The 19,306-nt window shown below is 38.1% G+C and overlaps 1 long non-coding RNA gene across 1 annotated transcript; it reads left to right on the plus strand.

Annotated features, from left to right (window-relative positions):
• Positions 1-2,944: 2,944 nt before the first annotated feature.
• Positions 2,945-15,029, plus strand: LOC140506822 (uncharacterized). Its single transcript, XR_011968100.1, has 2 exons — positions 2,945-13,320; positions 14,119-15,029. It is a non-coding gene; the product is annotated as an uncharacterized lncRNA (long non-coding RNA).
• The last annotated feature ends 4,277 nt before the right edge of the window (positions 15,030-19,306 follow it).

Consider the following 19,306-nt stretch of genomic DNA (forward strand, 5'->3'; position numbering starts at 1 on the left):
GAGACCTTCATCCAGTTCGATAACTATCTGTTAATAATAATAATAATAGGGGCAGGTTGGTGGTACCATGGATAAAGCAGTTATCCTAGAGTCAGAAGTACCTGAGTTCAAATACAGCCTCAGACACTTGACACTGGCTGCATGACCTTGACCAAATCAAAAAACCCTGATAACCTCACCAAAAAATGATGATATCCACCATTTATATAATTCTTTAAGGTTTCAAAGTGCCTTACAAATATTGTCTCATTATATCATCATAACAACCCTGGAAAAATATAGGCGCTATTATTCCTATTTTAAAGACAATGAAACTGTGGAAGAGTGCTGTCAAGTGCCTTACCAGGATCTCACCAGCTGGAATGGGTCTGAGGTAAATTTTGAACTCGGGTCATCCTGACTCCAAGTCCAGCAGTCTACTATGTTGCCTTTCATCCGTCACCATTCTTTGAATCTTGTCATTTAATCAATTCTCTACATTTCCTCATGTAAGGGCTTTGTAAGATATTCTGCGGAGTGCTTTGCTAAAATCTGGGTGTTATAAGAATATAGTATTTTCCTGATCTACCAATTAAATAATCTTGTCCAAAAAAAAAAAAAAGGAAATGGAATTATTGCTCTAGCATTACTTTTTCAAAATGAGTCCTTTCTGGCTCAGGATGATTGCTATTTTCTATGTTCTCACAAAGCATCCATTTTCATGAATTTTCCCAAGTTTTTTTTCCAGAGTTCTAATAGGAGCTAATGATAAACTCAGGAGCTTGTAGTTTGCCATGAATGCGTTCTTGTAAATTGGGACATTTTACTCGTCACCACTACTTAGTTACTAGGACAGTTCTCCATTTGCATCCTGGTTCTTCAAAGAGTAACTTACACTAGAGAACTAGCAATCACACTTGAAGGTTGTTTGAATTCCCTGAGAAGCAGTTCATGTAGCTCTGGTGATTTCAGTTCATTAAAGGAAAGAAGTCTTTTCATCTCCTCACTTGTGTTTGGTCTCAATTTTCTCCTAACCCTATTTGTTCTGTCCTTTTCAGTTTGAAGATTGCTCCTTTTTTCTGTTTTTCTGCTACCTTTTTTTTAATAAAGTAGTAATGTTTTATTAACCCCCTTCTTCCCACCCCACTCCCACACCTTATTGGTACAAATAAGAACATTTAACAAAAGACACTGACACAACAAAGAGTGTATACCACATTACACTTAGTAGTTCCCATAAATGTCCTAATCAGTCTTCCTACACCAGGAACATTCATCCCATCATCTGAATAAAATTGCTCTTCAATATTCTTAACATTTATGCTATTTTACTCATTATAAATGTTATCTTGATTCTTTGTTCTTCCTACTGCATCAGTTCACACAATTTTTCCCATGTTTCTCAGAATTTTTCATAATCATCTTTTTTTTACAGAGCAGTAATGTTCCCTTACATTCATGTATCAGAATTTGTTGAGGTATTCCCTAATCAAAGGTCACCCACTTTTATTTACATTTTTGGATGCTACAAAAAGTGCTATGTGCATTTTGGTGTGTGTCTGTGTGTGTGTGTGCGAATATCCTTCTTTTCTGCCATTGACATTATTGGGGTATATATCCAGCAGTGAGATCAAAGAGTATCAACAAAGAGTATAACTTTTCTCAAATAATCGTAAATTGATTTCCAGAATGCTTGGGCCAGTTCATAGCTCCACCAACAGTACTTTGGTGTACACCTAATACTATTCTTCTTGATAATAAAAAGTAGAAGCAATGTGCTTAGGAGAGATGGGAAGTTAGATTGGTTGAAGTGCTTCATGTTGTATGACCCTGAATTAGATTTTTAACCAGTGAACAGATATTTCTGCTGTGAGTAAGTGAGGAAACAAGGCTAGTTAATAATGATCTTAGTACAGATTGAAATGTGAGACTTGAAAAGTTAACATCCTGTTTTGCCTACCTGATTTACAGTTTGGAGTCTTATTAATAGCCACTAAGGTAAAACAGAGTACCAGTCAAAACAATTTGCTGTTGCTGAGGTCAGTTGTTTTGTTTTGTTTTGTTTTTGACTAAAGAGTCCTTTAATCAATAAAATTCAGTACAGAAAAAATGTCGCAACTTCTCAATACATAAAATTCAGTTAAAAAATAAGTCTACAACTTTCTAATAAATGAATAAAATTCAGTAAAGATAATAATACAAGTCAAAAACTCTAAAATAAATCAATAAAATTCAGTACACAAAATAATAAGTGTCAATAAATAAAATTCAGTAGAGAAAATAATGAGTCAACAACTTGACAATAAATCAATAAAATTCAGTAGAGAAAGCAATGAGTCTGTAACTTCACAATAAATCACTGAAATTCAGTACAGAAAATAAAGAGTCTATAACTTTAGATCAAAAAGCATATTTGCCTCAGCCCAGAGTCTGAAAATTTAGTAATGAATCAAGGTATTTTTTTACATGTCAGCATCCCAAGCTGCTACTTTCATAGTGTCCATCTATCACAAATATGTGCATAGCCAAAATACACAGGACTATCATATGCCAAGAGCTGATGCCCACTCCTCATCTGTGATCATGTACCTGACTGTCCATGTTAAATTTATAAGCCAGGGGGAAAAAATCCACTTAGGAACATCAAGGTGGCAGATGTAATTGCTACAGTAACCACATTCCCAATTTCCTTTGTTTTCAGCCTGTGGGTCATACAGAAAGTGTTAGTGAAGTTTATGCTCTTTTTTGAAACACAGAGTGAAAATTCCTTATTATACAAATTAAGACACATATTCTAACAGATTAAAATGAGAATCTTGCAATAGTGAATGAATTGCAGATTGCTGGCTTAAGAGCAACTCCCATTTAAAAGTTGCTCAATGCAATGATAGTGTGAACTTGTTCTATGACCCCAGAATGAAAGTAAACAGAAAGATTTTTGGAACAGCCCAAAAATCTTGGGGAAGAAAAGTGTTGTGCATGCCATAAGTGTGGCAAATCTTGCCATTTCTCCCTTGAGAAAGCAGGATGGTGCTCTGAAAGCATACTTTCCAGATGCCCACCCAAGTGATGCCTGAGGAGATGAGAGGACTTGTATTGTCCTACTGCCACACCCTCCACTCCAGGAGTTCTGTGGAGGGCCCAGCAGATAGTGCCTGTGGCCAAGAATGATTAGTGAAGGTGATCATTAGTGAAGGTGATCATGTGATAGGAGCTCATAACCTGGGTGTCTTCAGGAAATATCCTGTATTTGTAACTGCCCTGGAAAGAAGCACAAGTGATGATTATACAAGGTCCACATCCATAGCAGCTTAGAAATAAAAAGGGATATGGCAGAGAAAAGTTTGGGTGGTGGTAAGTATTTTTAAATGAAGTGCTAATAACCTCTGGAGGAGGGTAAGAATTGGTAAGTGGTTATTATTGTTTAATGCTTCAATCTGATCTAGGAACTGGGTGGTAGTACAGTCCAATGTGGCATTAGATGAGAGTGATTTAGAGCACTTTTTCATATGATTATAGATATCTTTAATTTCTTCCTCTAAAAATTGCCTGTTCATATCTTTTGACCATTTATCAATTGAGGAATGACTTGTTTTGTTGTACATTTGACTCAGTTCTCTATATATTCGAGAAATGAGACCTTTATCCCCAATATTAGCTGTAAAAATTCTTTCCCAATTTACTACATCCCTCCGAATTTTGGTTGCATTGGGTTTGGTTGTGCAAAAACTTTTCAGTTTAATGTAATCAAAACTATTCATCTTGCACTTCATAATGCTTTCTGTCTCTTCTTTAGTCAAAAATTCTTCCCTTCTCCATAAATCTGATAAATACACTATTCCTTGCTCCTCCAGTTTGTCCATGGTATTAATCTTTATACCTAGATTATGTACCCATTTCAACTTTATTCTTGTGTATGGTGTTAGGCATGGGTCTATGCCTAGTTTCCACCACACCGTTATCCAGTTTTCCCAGCAATTTTTGTTGAACACTGAGTTATTATTCCAGAAGCTGGGTGTAGATCAATTTTTCATATGCTACTTTCTACGATCATATAATCTGTAATCATTCATTAAGCACCTACTAGATGCTGGAAATTGTACTGGATGTTGGAAACACAAATACAAAAAGGAGGTGGTTCCTAGCCCCAAGAAGCATATATTCTAATGAAGAGGTACACTATAATCACAAGTAAGTAAATGTAGGTTACAAGGAATTATAAATACACTGTGATGGGGTGGGGGGAACCAACAACTGAGAGAAATAGGAAAGGCCTCTGGAAGCAGAGATTGAGTAGAATCTTGAAGGAATCTGGGGTGATGAGAGGTGGAGATACAGGGGGAACCCATTCCAGGCAGGGGGACCAAGGAGGTGTCAAAAGCTGTAGTCAAAAAGATAAAAACTGAGAAAAGGTCACAGGATTACAGATTTCAGTAGTGACCTTGAAAAAAAAAACAGTTTCTATGAAGTGGTAGAGATAGAAGTCAGATTGTAACAGGTAAGAAAAGTGGAAAATGAGGATGTGCAGGCAATGAGTACAGATGACCTTTTTCTAGAGTTTTGCTAGGAAAGGGAAGATGTTGACTCAAACTTAGAAATAAGTCATGAAGCCTGAATTATCCAGCATTTCCCCCCAAATGAAGAAAGAACAGAACCTTTTATCAAAGTGGTATCCTTAGTGAAATGCAGCCTTATTTTGGAAACATGGCAAGCAATGACGCACATTGTGTGCCCTAAGGTGAGTATCTTAACTTTCCTGATCCTCAGGGTGCTATTGGATAAGGGGAGAGAGAATTGTACTAGAGGTCCTCTGATGACCTTTCTAACTCTGAATGTACAGTACCTCAGTGGAAAATGACTTGCTGGTCTGGAAAGGCTGTTACCTAGCTGCATGTTCCCCTCCACTATAATATCTCTTTCTGTTCTATTTTATGTGAAATAATTTATCCTATTTTTTCCCTTTCTCCAAGTATATTCCTTTTTCTCATCCTTTAATTTTGCTTTGAAATATATCATCCTATCATATTCAATTCACACCTGTGACCACTGTCTATACATACTCCTTCTAAATGCCCAAATGATGAGAGAGTTCTTATGAGTTACTAGAATCATACCATGTAGGAACATAACCAGTTGGCAAAGCCAAGATGGTGGAGTAGAAGGATGGTCATGCTCTAGCTCTCCCCCCATAGCCCACAAAATACCTGTAAAAAAAAAAAAAAGCTCTAAACAAATTCTGGAACAACAGAAGCCAAAAAACAACAGAATGAAAAAGATTTCCAGCCCAAGGCAGGCTAGAAGAACAACGGAAAGATCTATTGCACTGGGTTCAGAGTGCAGTGCAACCCAGCCTTGTGCAGCATGGCATGAACAGAACTGGAGCAGGCTTCAGGGCATGGAATAATGGGTAGCAGCAGCAGTTCCCAGATTTTTCAACCCACAACCACCAGAAACAGCTTCAAAGGTCAGTAGGAAAGCTCTTTCACCTGGATGAGAGGGGAGATTGGTCTAGCCCTAGCCCTGGCACCAGGGTGGCAGCACAGTCCACTTCTGGAGGCCTCAGCTTAAAGACCCTGGGGGAATCAAGTAGCCAATACGGTTCTTAGTTCTAAGTGGTGGTCCTGGGGTGAGGAGGAGTCCTGGCATGGTGGAGCTGGTGGTGGCTGTGGAGAAGGAATCCTACTAGCAGATCCTGGGCAGAAAACAGTGCTCACAGACCAGAGCACAGGCCAAGAGTAAACTCTTCTCCCTTGATTATGCCACCTTGGAGGAACTGAGAACTTACAGATCCCTAGAGTATACCCTCCACTTAACAAAGTGCTCAAAAGTCAAGTAACTGACTGGGAAAACATCCAAAAAAGGGCAAAAAAAATAAGACTATAGAAAGTTACTTTCTTGGCGAAAGTAACATCCTTTCAGATGAGGAAGAGCGCATACCAGCAGAGGAAGACATAAAAGTCAAGGCTTCTCCATCCAAAACCTAAAAAAAAATATTCAATGGTCTCAGGCCATAGAAGAGCTCAAAAAGTATTTTGAAAATCAAGTAGGAAAGGTTCTGTCCTCATGCTGTCCGGGAGTGAGGGGTGGGAAGAGATGGAAAGAAAATTTTGAATTCAAATTCTTATGAAAGTGAACGTAGACAAGTGAAAAATAAATTATATGTTAAAAAAGGAATATAAACAGTTAATTTTATCCTTTTTAAGTCTGCTATGATTTCTCTTTACTGCTTACCTTTTGATGCTTCTCTTTAGTCTTGTATTTGGAAGTCAAAGTTTCTATTCAGCTCTGGTCTTTTTATCAAGAATACTTGAAATTCCTCTATTTCTCTGAATATCCATTTTTTTCCCCTGAACGATTATACTCAGTTTGGTTGGGTAGGTGATTCTTGGTCATAATCCTAGTGCCCTTGCCCTTTGGAAGATCAATTTCCAAGCCCTCCAATCCTTTAATGTAGAAACTGCTAAATCTTGTGTTATTCTGACTAGGATTCTGGTGTTTGATGTTTGATAAAATATCATAATTCCTTCTGATTGTTTGCAATAGTTTCTCCTTTACTTCGGAGCTCTCAAATTTTACTATAATATTCCTAGGAGTTTTCATTTTGGGGGGTTTCTTGCAGGAAGTGATTGGTGGGCTTTTCTAATATATAGATATTGAAAGATATAGGTTCTAGAATATAATGGCAGCTTTCCTTGATAATTTCTTGAAAGAAGATGTCTAGTCTCTTTTTTGATCATGGCTATCAGGAAGTCCAATAATTTTTAAATGACCTCTCCTGAAGATTTCAGGTCAGTTGGTTGTTCTTGTTGATTTTTCCTAATGAGATAGTTCACATTGTCTTCTATTTTTTTCATTGTTTTAGATTGTTTTGTTGTTTCTTGGTGTCTCACAGAGTCATAGCTTTCAATTGCTCAATTATTAATTTTAAGGAATTAATTTCATCAGTGAGATTTTGTACCCCTTTTTCCATTTAGCCAATTCTTTCTTTAAGGAGTTCTTGTCTTTAGTAAATTTTTGTGCTTCTTTTTACCATTTGGGCAATTCTACTTTTTATTTTTTTTAATTATTAATTTATTCATTTTTATTTTTTGACATTCACTTCCACAAGATTTTGAGTTCCAAATTTTCTCCTCTTCTCTCTCCTCTGCCCAACTAAATACAGTGGGAATTCTGATTACCCATTTCCCCAATTTGTCCTCCCTGATATCACACCCCTCCCTTCTCTTATCACCTTCCCCTCTATTTTCTTGTGTGGCAAGATAAATTTCTATATCCTATTGCCTGTATGTCTTATTTCCCTGTTGCATCAGAAAACAATTTTTAACATTCCTTTTTAAAACTTTGAATTCCAACTTCTCTTCCTTTCTCCCTCCCAACCCACCTCCATTGAGAAGGCAGGCAGTTAGACACATGTTAGACATGAGTAGCCATGCAAAACATTTCCATAACAGTCATGTTATGAAAGACTATATTTCCCTATGTCCTATTCTGTCCTCCGTTTATTCCATACTCTCTTTTGACCCTGTTCCTTTTCAAAAATATTTACTTCTAATTACACCCACCTCCCACTTTCCCTCCTTTCTATTGTTCCCCATCCCCATCTTAATCCCTTTCCCCCTACTTTCCTGTAGTGTAACATAGATTCTCATACCAAATTGAGAGTGTATATTATTCCCTCCTTAAGCCAAATCCAATGAGAGTAAAGTTAACTTATCCCTCTCAGCTCCCCACTCTTCACCTTCATTGAAAAGCTTTTTCTATCATGTGAGAGACAACTTACCCCATTCTGTTTCTCCTTTTTCTTTTTCCTTCTCCTTCTCCCAAAATATTCCTCACTTGCAACTTACTTGTTTTTTTGATATCATCTCTTCACATTCAACTCACCCTGTGCCCTCTGTACCTATATATACTCCCTCCAATTACCCCAATACTGAGAAAACTCTCAAGAGTTACAAATATTATCTTTCCATGTAGGAATGTAAACAGTTAAACTTTAGTGAGTCCTTTATGATTTCTCTTTCCTTTTTACCTTTCCATGCTTCTCTTAATTCTTGTGTTGGAGTCAAATTTTCTATCCAGCTCTGGTCATTTCATCAAGAGTACTTGAAATGCATGCTATATTTCATTGAATGATCAATTTTCCCCAGAAATATTATACTCCGTTTTGCAAGGTAGGTGATTCTTTGTTTTAATCATAGCTCCTTTGACCTCTGGAATATTATATTCCAATTCCCTTTCCACAATACTCAAATTGTTTCTTTCTGGATGCCTGCAATATTTTCTACTTGACCTGATGACTCTGGAATTTGACTATAACATTTCTAGGAATTCTCCTTTTACAAACTCTTTCAGAAGGTTATCAGTGGATTCTTTACATTTCAATTTTACCCTCTGGTTTTAGAATACCAGGGCAGTTTTCCTTGATAATTTCTTGAAAAATGATGTCTTTTTTTTATTATGGCTTTCAGCCAGGCCAATAATTTTTAAATTGTCTCTCCTGGATCTAATTTCCAGGTCAGTTGTTTTTCCAATGAGATATTTCACATTGTCTGCTATTTTTCATTCTTCACATGTGTTTTATAGTTTCTTGATTTTTCATAATGTCATTAGCTTCCATCAGCTCTATTCTAATTTTTATAGAACTATCTTTTTCAGTGACCTTTGGGACCTCCTTTTCCATTTAGTCAATTCTGTTTTTTTAAAGCCTTCTTCTCCTCACTGACTTTTTGGATCTCCTTTGCCATTTGGGTTAGTCTATTTTTTTAGGCATTACTTTCTTCTGCAATTTTTTTGATCACCTTTAGCAAGAAGTTGAATCAATTTTCATGATTTTCTTGCATCACTCTCATTTGTCTTTCCAATTTTGCCTCTACTTCTTTTGTTTGATTTTCAAAATCCCTTTTGAGGTCTTCCATGGCCTAAGATCAAATTATATTTTTCTTAGAGGATTTGGGTGTACAAACTTTGACTTTATTGCCTTCTTCTGCTGTATATCTTGGTCTTGCTTCACATCAAAGTAAGATTCTACAGTCTGGTTCTTTTTCTGGTTTTTGCTCCTTTCCTCAGCCATTTACTTGACTTTTGACCTCTTTATCCAAGTAATTCTCTGCTTTCAGTGGCTGGGGGGCCTACAGTCAGTCATTTGATCCCCCCATATTCTGTGGGGCTAGAGCTCCAGAAACAGACACTGTCTCTGTCCCTGCTGCTGCTGTGGCTCCCACAGGTATGTATTCCCCCTCTACTGTGCTGGGACTGGGCCCAGATCACTTTACTCTCTCACACAGGTATTAGAGGTTTTCTCTACTTACCTTCCAAATTGTCCTTGGAGTTTTGGGGTTGGGAAATCTGGAAACTTCCAAATGTGCCAAGATTCAGTCCCCCCAAGGCCTGCTTAGGTCTCATTTGTGTCAGTACAACCCACACTGGACTGTGCTCTGCTCCCAGTGTGGAGTGATAGATGCTTCCTGTGGATCTTCCAAGTTGTCTTAGGCTGGAGATTTGCTTTACTCTATAATTCTGTGGGTTTTGCAGCTCCAGAACTTGTTTAGAGTCATTTTTTACAGGTATTTGGCTGGGATTGGGGTGACAGTTCTAGAAGTCTCTTGGCACCAACTTGGCACTGTCCCACCAATTCTGCTTTGTAATGAATTATTCTTTTCAGTCGTTTTGTGTGTCTTTTTCCATGTGGCCAATTCTGTTTTGATGCATGATCTCCTCACTGGATTTTTGTACCTCTTTTACCATTAGGCCTATTGTCCTTTAAGGTATTATTTTCTTCAGCATTTTTGGTGCCTCCTGTACCAAGCTGTTGATTCCTTTTTCAAAATTGTCTTCCAACATTTCTCTTCCCATTTTTTCCTCTATCTCTTTTCCTTGATTTTTAAAATCCTTTTTGAGATCTTCCATGGCCTAAGGCCAATTCATATTTTATCTTGGAGTTTTTGAGGTAGGAGTTTTGACTTTGCTATCTTTTTCTGAATGCGTCCAAGTTTTGATATTGTGTGTGCCCATAGTAACCTTCTATAGTCAGAATATTTCTCTGTTGTTTGTTCATTTCCCCGGATTTTTCTTGAGTTTTATCTCTTTGCTAAAGTGGGTTTCTGCTTCCAGGATGGAAGGTGTGCTCTCCCAAGCTTCCAGAGTTTTGCACCATTGTTTTCAGAGATATTTCTAGGGACTTGTACGTTTTCAGTTCTTCTAAGGTGGTATGATCTAAGCAGAGGTGTCTTGACTCCACTCCTGATCTGTGCTGTGGTCTCTGTCTGACCACAAGCACTGTTTTCTACCCTGGAATTATGATGAGGGTCCCTGCTCCACTGTGCCCATAACCTGTGATGTTCTAGTGCTCCTCTGGGATTTTCACCCAGGATTACAACCTGGATCTGAGTATGGACAAAACAATAGGGTCCTGCTGCCAGTGCCAAAAAAGAGGCCTTTGTAATCTCCTTCTGATCATATGTTCAATGCCCTTACCATATGTAGGCTGAAGGTTCTGGAAGTTTGTAGCGCCCCTGCTGATTCATTCATTCCAAAGCCCTGCTCCTGATTTGCTGGGGCATGGTTTGTGCATGTGAGTCCTCCACTGGATGGTGATCCTCTCTCACTCCCCTGTGTGATAGACACATCCTGCCAAACTTTTAAAATGTCTTGGGCTGAAAAAATGTTTCATGTCATCCTTCTGTGGGTTCTGCCAGTCCAGGAATTATTTTAGGGAATTCTTTAAAGATCCTTAGGGGAGATTAGGGGAAAGTTCAGGTGAGTCCCTTCCTTCTCTCTGCCATCTTGGCTCATGAAATGATGTTTTCAAAGTACTTTGCAAACTTTTAAGTGAAATAGGAATCTATTTCCCAAGGTTGTTGTGAGGAATAAACATGAGTTAACATTTGTAAAGTAATTGACAAGCCTTCAAGTGCTAGATAAATTCGAGATATTGCTAAATTTCATGATCTAAAATCAAAGGGACAGTAAACTCAATATGAGTCAATAATGCAATATGGAAACCAAGAAACTAGAGGGCATATTAAGGGAGTCAGTAACCAGGAGTAAGAAGGTAATAACTCTATTGTGTTTCTCTCTCATCTAATTGTACATGGAGTACTGCATCCAGAATAGAACACCATATTTCAGAGAATATGCTGACAACTTAGATAATGTCCAGGATGGTGAAAGGAACTGAGTTCATACCATACAAAATTAGTTGAAAGAACAAAGTATGGAAAAGAGAAGATTTAGAGGGAATACAATAGCTATCTATTTGAAGAGACTGAAGAAATGCAAGAAAAGCAAAAGATAGTACACAGCAAGCATCTGTCAAGCCTCTACTATGTACCAGGTATGGTACCAGATGCTGACAAATGTAAATACAAAGACTTAAACAACCCTACTCTTAACGAGCTTACATTCTAATGTGGAAGGAAAGAAGTACACACAGAAGTACTTCCAGAATAAATTACAAGAGCATAGCTACAAAGCAGTGCAAAGTAGATACAAGATAAGGATGGAGGACACTGAGGCTTGGGAGGAATCAGAAAAGTGTGATGCAGAAGGGAGAGTCTGAGCTACATCTTAAAGGAAGAGAGGGATTCTGTGAGGTAGGTCCCAGAATCATAGCATATTGGCATTGGAAGGCACTTCAAATGACATGTAGCTCAACCAGACCCATGGAGAAAAGCAAGAAAGGCATTTTGGGCCTAAGGGCCAGCCAGTTCCAAAAAAGACTGGAGATAGATTGTCATGTGTGAGGCAGAATGAAGGCCAGCTTGACAAGACTGAAGAGTCCAGAAGAAAAGGAGTCATCTTCCATAAGGTAGAAAAATAGATTGGGACCAGGTTATGAATGACTTTGAAAGTTCAGCATAGCTTCTGAGTTTTTGTTTATTTGTTTGTTTTTCTGAAAAGCAACCATGAGTCACTGGAGTTTATTGCAAGGAGAAGTGACATGGTCAGATCCATTCATAAGGAAAATCATTTTGGCAGCTGTGTGGAAAACAGATTTCAGTGGGGAAAATCTTTGGGCATAGAGACCTATTGGGATTCAGTCATCTAAAAGAGAGGTTATAAACTACAGTAGTTGCTGTGTAAATAAAAAAGCAAAGGGTCAGATACAAGAGATATTGTGAAGGAGAAACGAGACTCATCAGTGGAAGGAATATGTGTGGAGTTACGAATGAGCCTGACTCAGATTAGTACCCTTTTGAATCAGTTTTAATGTTGGAAGGAAACGAGACACTAGTAGTTGTTCCAATCATTTATCAAAGAAAGTTTACTTAGTTATGACAGAGAAAATATCCAGAAAATGTATACTCTAGCTTTGAACTTGTCTAGGTGGCACCATTTATCTCCATGTGGATACTGATTTAATGAGCATAAAAGGATGTGACAAGTAATGGAGTTTGGGGATGTCTATCTGGAGCAGGGGATAGAGCACTCATCTTGGAGACCAAAAGATTCCTTTTCCTGAGCTCAAATCTGACCTTCAACATTTACCCTGTGAACCTGAGCAAGTCACTTTACCCTGGGGGCCTCAGTTTCCTCCAATTTACAATGAGTTGGAGAAGGAAATGGCAAACCACTCTAGTGTCTGCCAAGAAAACCCTAAATGGGTTCACAGAGAGTTTGACATGACTGACAAATGACTGAACAGCCACCACCAAACAGGAAAGATCCCAACATCAAGGGAGTGTACTTTTATGCCCTTTGGTGTAAAGGAAGCCAAATCCATGTGACCAGAGCTACCTCAGTCTTTTGAGTTAAGTTGTAGCCTTAGTCTTTTAGCCTAATTAAGATCTATGCACAAGGATGACTGTTGCTTTACAAAGAGAAGCTAGCCCAGACTTCATGGGAGAAGGAGATTTGGACCAAGATCTCACCACATGGGGTGAGGAGGAGGGGGAGCTTCAGGATATTGCTGTGGTTATGATCTTTAGGGACTGATACTTATTTGAGAAGTACATTCAATGCTCCTAAGACATCTCTACAGATAAAGCAAACGCAGATGAGTAAAGAAATGTTTTTGTGCTATCTTTAAAAGACAGTATCAGGGGGGCTCTAATAATCTATTAATATGGATTTCAGGAACTGCACAAAACATTTGTGATTTCCTCTGCCTGAGGAACTCTGTATAAGAAGCCCACAAGACGATTAATCTGAGGCACAGAAAAGTGAAGCCACTTGCACAGGGTCACACAACTACTTTCACAGGAGAGCCTTGGAACTCATGTCTTCCTAACTATGAGACTAGAACATTATCCACTATCCAATGCTTTCTCAATTTTAGAGAAGCAAGGATGAAATAGAAACAGCATTAGAAGGCAGAAGAGAACAATGGAAGAAACACAAAAGGCAAGCAAGAGGGGTGCTAAGTCACCCTTGTTTTTGTAATCTCTCTCATTAGAAAGTTTTTCTTCTTCAAAGCTACCATTAAATTTGACAAAACAAAATTTGATAACTTTGATAGAAAGATGATATTGCACTAAAAGGTGGAAAGAAATACTAAATTTAAAGAAATATCTGAGAGGATGCTTAGTTTAATTCCTTTACTTTGTTTTGCATTTAATTGAAATAGAAAAAAAAGAAAAAGAAAAATCCTGGCAATAAACATACATAGTCAACACAAATTTCTACTTAGGCCATTTCCATCTGTCTTTTCTTCTGCACCTTGAATCTGTCTCCTGTCTGGGGAGCTGAGAAGCAAAATTCATGATTGCTCAGTTTTGACTGGTCATTGTATTGCTCAGTAATTGCCTTATTCTACATGTAAATGAGATAGACTGGCCTAGAGAAGACCAGTCTATAGGGAATGCATCACCACCTGCTTTAGTCCAAGTTACAATTTGAAAATCTGGTGAGAGCTGATTTATGGTCAATTGTAATAGATAATTGTGTGATCCTGGTACCTTTTAAATAGCTATGGAGTTAGAAGAAGTAATGATTGAGGTGAGTGGTGTAGAAAAGGAATGACTTGCATTTTCATCCCTTTTCCTTTTCTTTATGAATATGAGGAAGGGCTCCTTAGAGCTGCTACCAAGTTAGAGAAGTAGGGAGGGGCTGGACAACATCTCCCACCCTGTCATAGTGATTATGAACACATGGTGACCTCTGTCTCTCTGTTTTTTTCTTTCTTGATCTCATCATGAAAAGGAGTATTTCAAAATGAAAGTCTTCAAACGACTCTGTAAGTTTGGAAGATCCAGAGATACCATCAGAGATCAAAGCTGAATTGCAGCAGGAATAGTGGCCATTGGAACACTACTGGTTCATGGCAGTGGAAGCAGCAGTACTTGGATGGGTAAAGATATTCTTTACCCAAGGATAGTGAGAGGAAGGGACTATGATCCCTCGTGGCAAAAAGAAGTGACTGTGAAGGACTCTAGAAATGCACCAATGCTCAGAGTCCAGCAGAGCGCTAGAGCTAAGGGGAATTTCATGAGAATTCCATGAAGGGCGAAAAAAAGACTTGCAGAGCCAGCTGTGGGAGACATCCTTTGCCACATAACAATTTATGCAGTATATCTGAAGTTGACACAGAAGAAAAGACTCAAACTTGACACATTCCTTTTCATTTTCATCTGATTTTGTCAGGCACAGAGTTCTAGTCTAAGGTCTCCTTTTTCCTGATTCCCACCTAGTGTGTTAGTGATTTGTCTTAGCATTATGTCATCCACAACTTTGACAGGATTACTATCTATGACTTCAGGAAAAATCATTGATAAGTATGTTGACCAGCTCCATCCTGGGAGAGCAGCTTAGTGTTGTCTGATGTAGTCAGGCAGATGTGATTCTTTTTATCTTTCAGATCATTTCTCTATGCACTGCCCAATGAAAGTCACCAAAGCTGAGCTGTATTCAACCACAATGAAAAACCTATCTGTCCCCTTTTCAGAAAACAGGGTTCCCCCTCTCCAATATGGCAATTTATTTTGCTGGAGTAGGCATATTTGCTGCAAAGGTCTTTTTTCCCCTATTTTAGTGGGATAGGAATAGGTGGAATGGGAGAAAATTAAAATAAATGTGAGATAATTTGAAATAAAAATTAATTTTTTATCATTCTATTTGTTTCCTGTGTCCTACAATCATTTTCATATATCTTAGATTTTTCCCCTCCTTCCCCACCTACCTCCCTACTCCCTCCCAGAGACAGCAGACAATTTTATATAGGTTCTACAGAAACATTCCTATTAAATACATTTTCACCTTAGTCACGTTGCATAGAAGAATTAAAATGAGAGAAATCATAAAACAAACTAAAACATAATACAAAAGAAAACAACCTGCTTCATTCTGTGATCAAATTCCATAGTTCTTTCTCTGGATGTGGAAGGCATTTTGCCTTGAGACCACTGTGAAGTTTTTAAGTCCTTGCACTGCAATAAAGTACTAAGTCTACCAGAAAAATTCCTCACACACTGTGATTGTTGCTATGTACAAAGTTCTCCTGGTGGAGGCAACAGCAGCATGGCAGAACAGCAGTCCAGGGTGGGAGACTAGCAGAACCAAGCAAGTGAGACCTGGGGAGTCCCAGTTAGCAGCAAATGCTCCTGAGACTATCAGCCTGAACATTAAACGTCTGTAAGTCACCTACTTGAACTTCCAGGAGTCAAAGTGGTGAAGCGATTGGTGAATGTTCTCTCTCCCTCCCCTTGTTGACCTTGTAAGGACCATAAAATATTTCCACAGAGAAAACCTGGAATAGTGGAATCAGAAGAAAGGGCAAACAGTCTCATAGCACGTGAAGCTAGGAAAATCACTAAGGAGTATTCCTCTTCCTGGGGCTGAGGACCAGAGCTATCCCAGACAGCCCCACCTCAGTGAACTGGAAGGAGATTCAGAGCTCCAGGGGGGTGCAGCCTTGCAACCAGCAACACCAGAAGCCCATGCATGCCTCAGCACTTTATGGGAAATGGGAAGACAATAGGGCAGATGGGATCACCAACCCCGGAGATTGCCTTTGCTCTAGCTCAGCTGAGAAGATCTCCCATGACCAGACCATGCCTCCCTCACATTTAGCAGGCTAGCTCCAGGGCAAATCAGGGGAAACACAAAAAGAAAGAATTCACCTGGCCTGGGCTTTCTCACACCAGTCAGCTCAGCACCAGGTTCTTTAGCTTCTGGTTGAAAGAACCAGAGGCCAAAATACACAAAGTGTCATCATCATGAATAAGAAGAAGCAAAACAAGAAAGAAAAGACCATAGAATCTTTCTATGGGGACAAGGACCAAAATACAATTACCAAAGAGGTCAGTATTGAGACGGTACTCCAATCTGAAATTTCAGAAGGGACGATAAACTGCTCACATGCACAAAGAGAACTTTTGGAAGAGCTGAAGAAAGAAATAGAAAAAAAACTGGCCAATGATTTTAAAAATATGAAAAAAGAATTGACTGAAGAGAACAGCTCTCTAAAAAGGAAGACTGAACAAATAGAAAAGGAAGTACAAAAACAAATTGGGAAATTAATTCCATTAAAGGAATAATTGGACAGATGGAAAGGAGATGCAAACGTTAATGGAAGAAAACAATTCGATATAAATTAGAATTTATCACCAAAAAAAGCTGAGGAAAATAACACCTTTAAAAAGAGGTTAACTCAAATGAAAAAAAGGGGTCCAAAAAGCCAATGAGGAGAAGGAGGCTTTAAAAAGCAGAATTAGCCAAATGGAGGAGAAGATTCAAAAGCTCACTGAACAAAATAGTTCCCTGAGAGAATTGAGTTCAGGGAAATGAATGACTATGAGATACCAAGCAGTTAGTAAACAAAACCAAAAGTTTAAAAAAATAGAAGATAATGTGAAACATCTCATTGGAAAAACAACTGACCTGGAAAATAGATCCAGGAGAAACAATTTAAAAATTATGCAACTAGCTGAAAGCCCATTATCTTCCACGAAATTATCAAGGAAAACTGCCCTGATATTCTAGAACCAGAGAGTAAAATAAATATTAAAAGAATCCACCAATCACCTCCTGAAAGAGACCCAAACAGGGAAACTCCTAGGAATAATGTGGCCAAATTTCAGAATTCCCAGATCAAGGAGAAAATACTGCAAGCAGCTAGAAAGAAACAATTTGAGCATTGTGGAAATACAATCAGGATAACATAGGATCTGGCAGCTTCAACATTAAGGGATTGAAGGACTTGGAATGGGATATTCTAGAGGTCAAAGGAACTGGGATTGAAACCAAGAATCATCTACCCAGAAAATCTGAGTATAATACTTCAAGGGAATAAATGGTCATTCAATGATATAGAGGACTTTCAATCATTCATATTGAGGAAAAGACCAGATTTATATAGAAAATTTGACTTTAAAATACAAGAACCAAGAGAAGGATGAAAAGGAAAGAAAAATCATAAGAGACTCTCTAAAGCTGAACTGTTTACATTACTACATGGAAAGAAAATATTTATAACACGAGTCTTTTCTCAGTATTTGGGCAGATGGAGAGATTGTAAACATACACATAACACATATATAGACAGAGGGTACATGGTATGTTGAATCAGAAGAGATGATATCTACACAAAATAAAAATAAAATAAAATAAAAATTAAGGGGTGAGGGAAGAAAATACCAGGAAGAGAAAGGGAGAAATGAAATAGGGCAAGCTATAACTCATAAAAGAGATAAGAAAAATCTTGTTCAATGGAGGAGAAAAGGGAGAAGAGGAGAGGGGAGAAATGAAGCTGCTCGCTCCACATGGGGCTGATGGAGGGAATAACATGCTCACTAAATTTGATATGAAAATTTGTATCACACCACAGGAAAGTAGGAGAGGAAGTGACAAGTGGGGTGAGGGGAATGATAAAAGGGAAGGCAAATGGGAGAAAGGAGTTACTAGAAATAAACATTTTCAACAAGGGACAAGGTCAATTGTTGCGGGGGGAGAAATAAGGGGGGATAGAGTAGGACAGAGGGCAATATAATTAGTATTACACAACATGATTATTACGGAAGTCTTTTACAAAACGACACATATTTAGTCTACACTGAGTTGCTTGCCTTCTCAGTGGGGTTGGGGAGGGAGAGAAGTTAGAATTCCAAGTATTAGCAACAAATGTTGAGAATTTTTATTGCATGTAATCGAGACATAAGAAATACAGGGAATGGGGTATAGAAATATATCTTGCCCTACAAGAAAAGAGAGAAGATGGGGACAAGGGAAGGGGGGGTGGGATAGAAGGGAGGGTACATTGAGGGAAGGAGTAATCAGAATACAAGATATTAGGAAGCAGGGGGAGTGGAGTGATGGGGAGAAAAATTGGACATGTTACAAAGTGAGGTAAAAGCAATTAGTATTAAAATAACAGACTGAATTAATTACTGAAAATAAATCAATGACATCTTTAGTTTGGGGAAAACAATTTTAGTCTAAATTTCTTAGAGGAAGGTAACCTTGGGTAAAATTTGGCATCGATGGAAAAGTTAAGGTTTTAATGGTAAATTTGATTTTATAACTGCCATTTAATCAGGAACTAGAACATGAATAGAAAGGCATGTAAGCCACTTAAGACTTGCCTCAAAAGATGCTCCTTAGCCAAAGTGAAATTAGAATCATATTTGCAATCTGGTTATTGGAACTTGCCATTTTTAGATGATATGGGACCATTAAGTGACTGTTCTTCTGAGTCTAACTCCAGGTATGGATAGTAAGAAAGGAGGTCTGAGCCTCCAATCCATGATGCCAGTAATCCTGTGAGATGTTGGTATGAACTGCAAAAGGGGATCCCATGGGAAGGATGGGAGAGTGGCTGTTCAGCATGGGCTGAGGTGGGATTCTCCTGACTCAATTTCTCCTCTGACACCTGGCAGACTCTAAACCTCACTGAATGCAAGTGGATAATCTAATCTTGCCTGGACTTGACATGAAGTTGGGGAGATATTGTATCCCTGAAATGTCCCTACTGTTGGTGGCAATTTTCTATAGTCAAAAGATTTGTAAGCTTAATACCAGATGTATTAAATTATAGATCATTGGTAGGGTAACATCCGAGGTTAAGTCTAAAATTAAGCTATTAGGCATAGGACTTTAGACCAATAAGTTAGGGTCCTTTAATTCTTAGTAATACCGTGGAGACAATTAGGTCAAGAGCTTGTGAAGTTAGCAACATAAATATTATTTGTGTCTCAGTTGGTTAATGTTTAAAAAAAAAATTCTTTGTGGTCCATATTGTAACATGCTTTAAAAAGAAGTATCACCTAACCAAAAGTCTGAATTGTTTTATCTGTTATAAACTGTGTTAAAAATGAAAAATAAAATTTTAATAATATATATAATTAAAAAAATTAGAATTGATCAAGTAGAAATTAATGACTTCATGAGACATCAA

Source organism: Notamacropus eugenii, chromosome 5, assembly GCF_028372415.1.
Source record: "Notamacropus eugenii isolate mMacEug1 chromosome 5, mMacEug1.pri_v2, whole genome shotgun sequence".
Taxonomy (NCBI): domain Eukaryota; kingdom Metazoa; phylum Chordata; class Mammalia; order Diprotodontia; family Macropodidae; genus Notamacropus; species Notamacropus eugenii.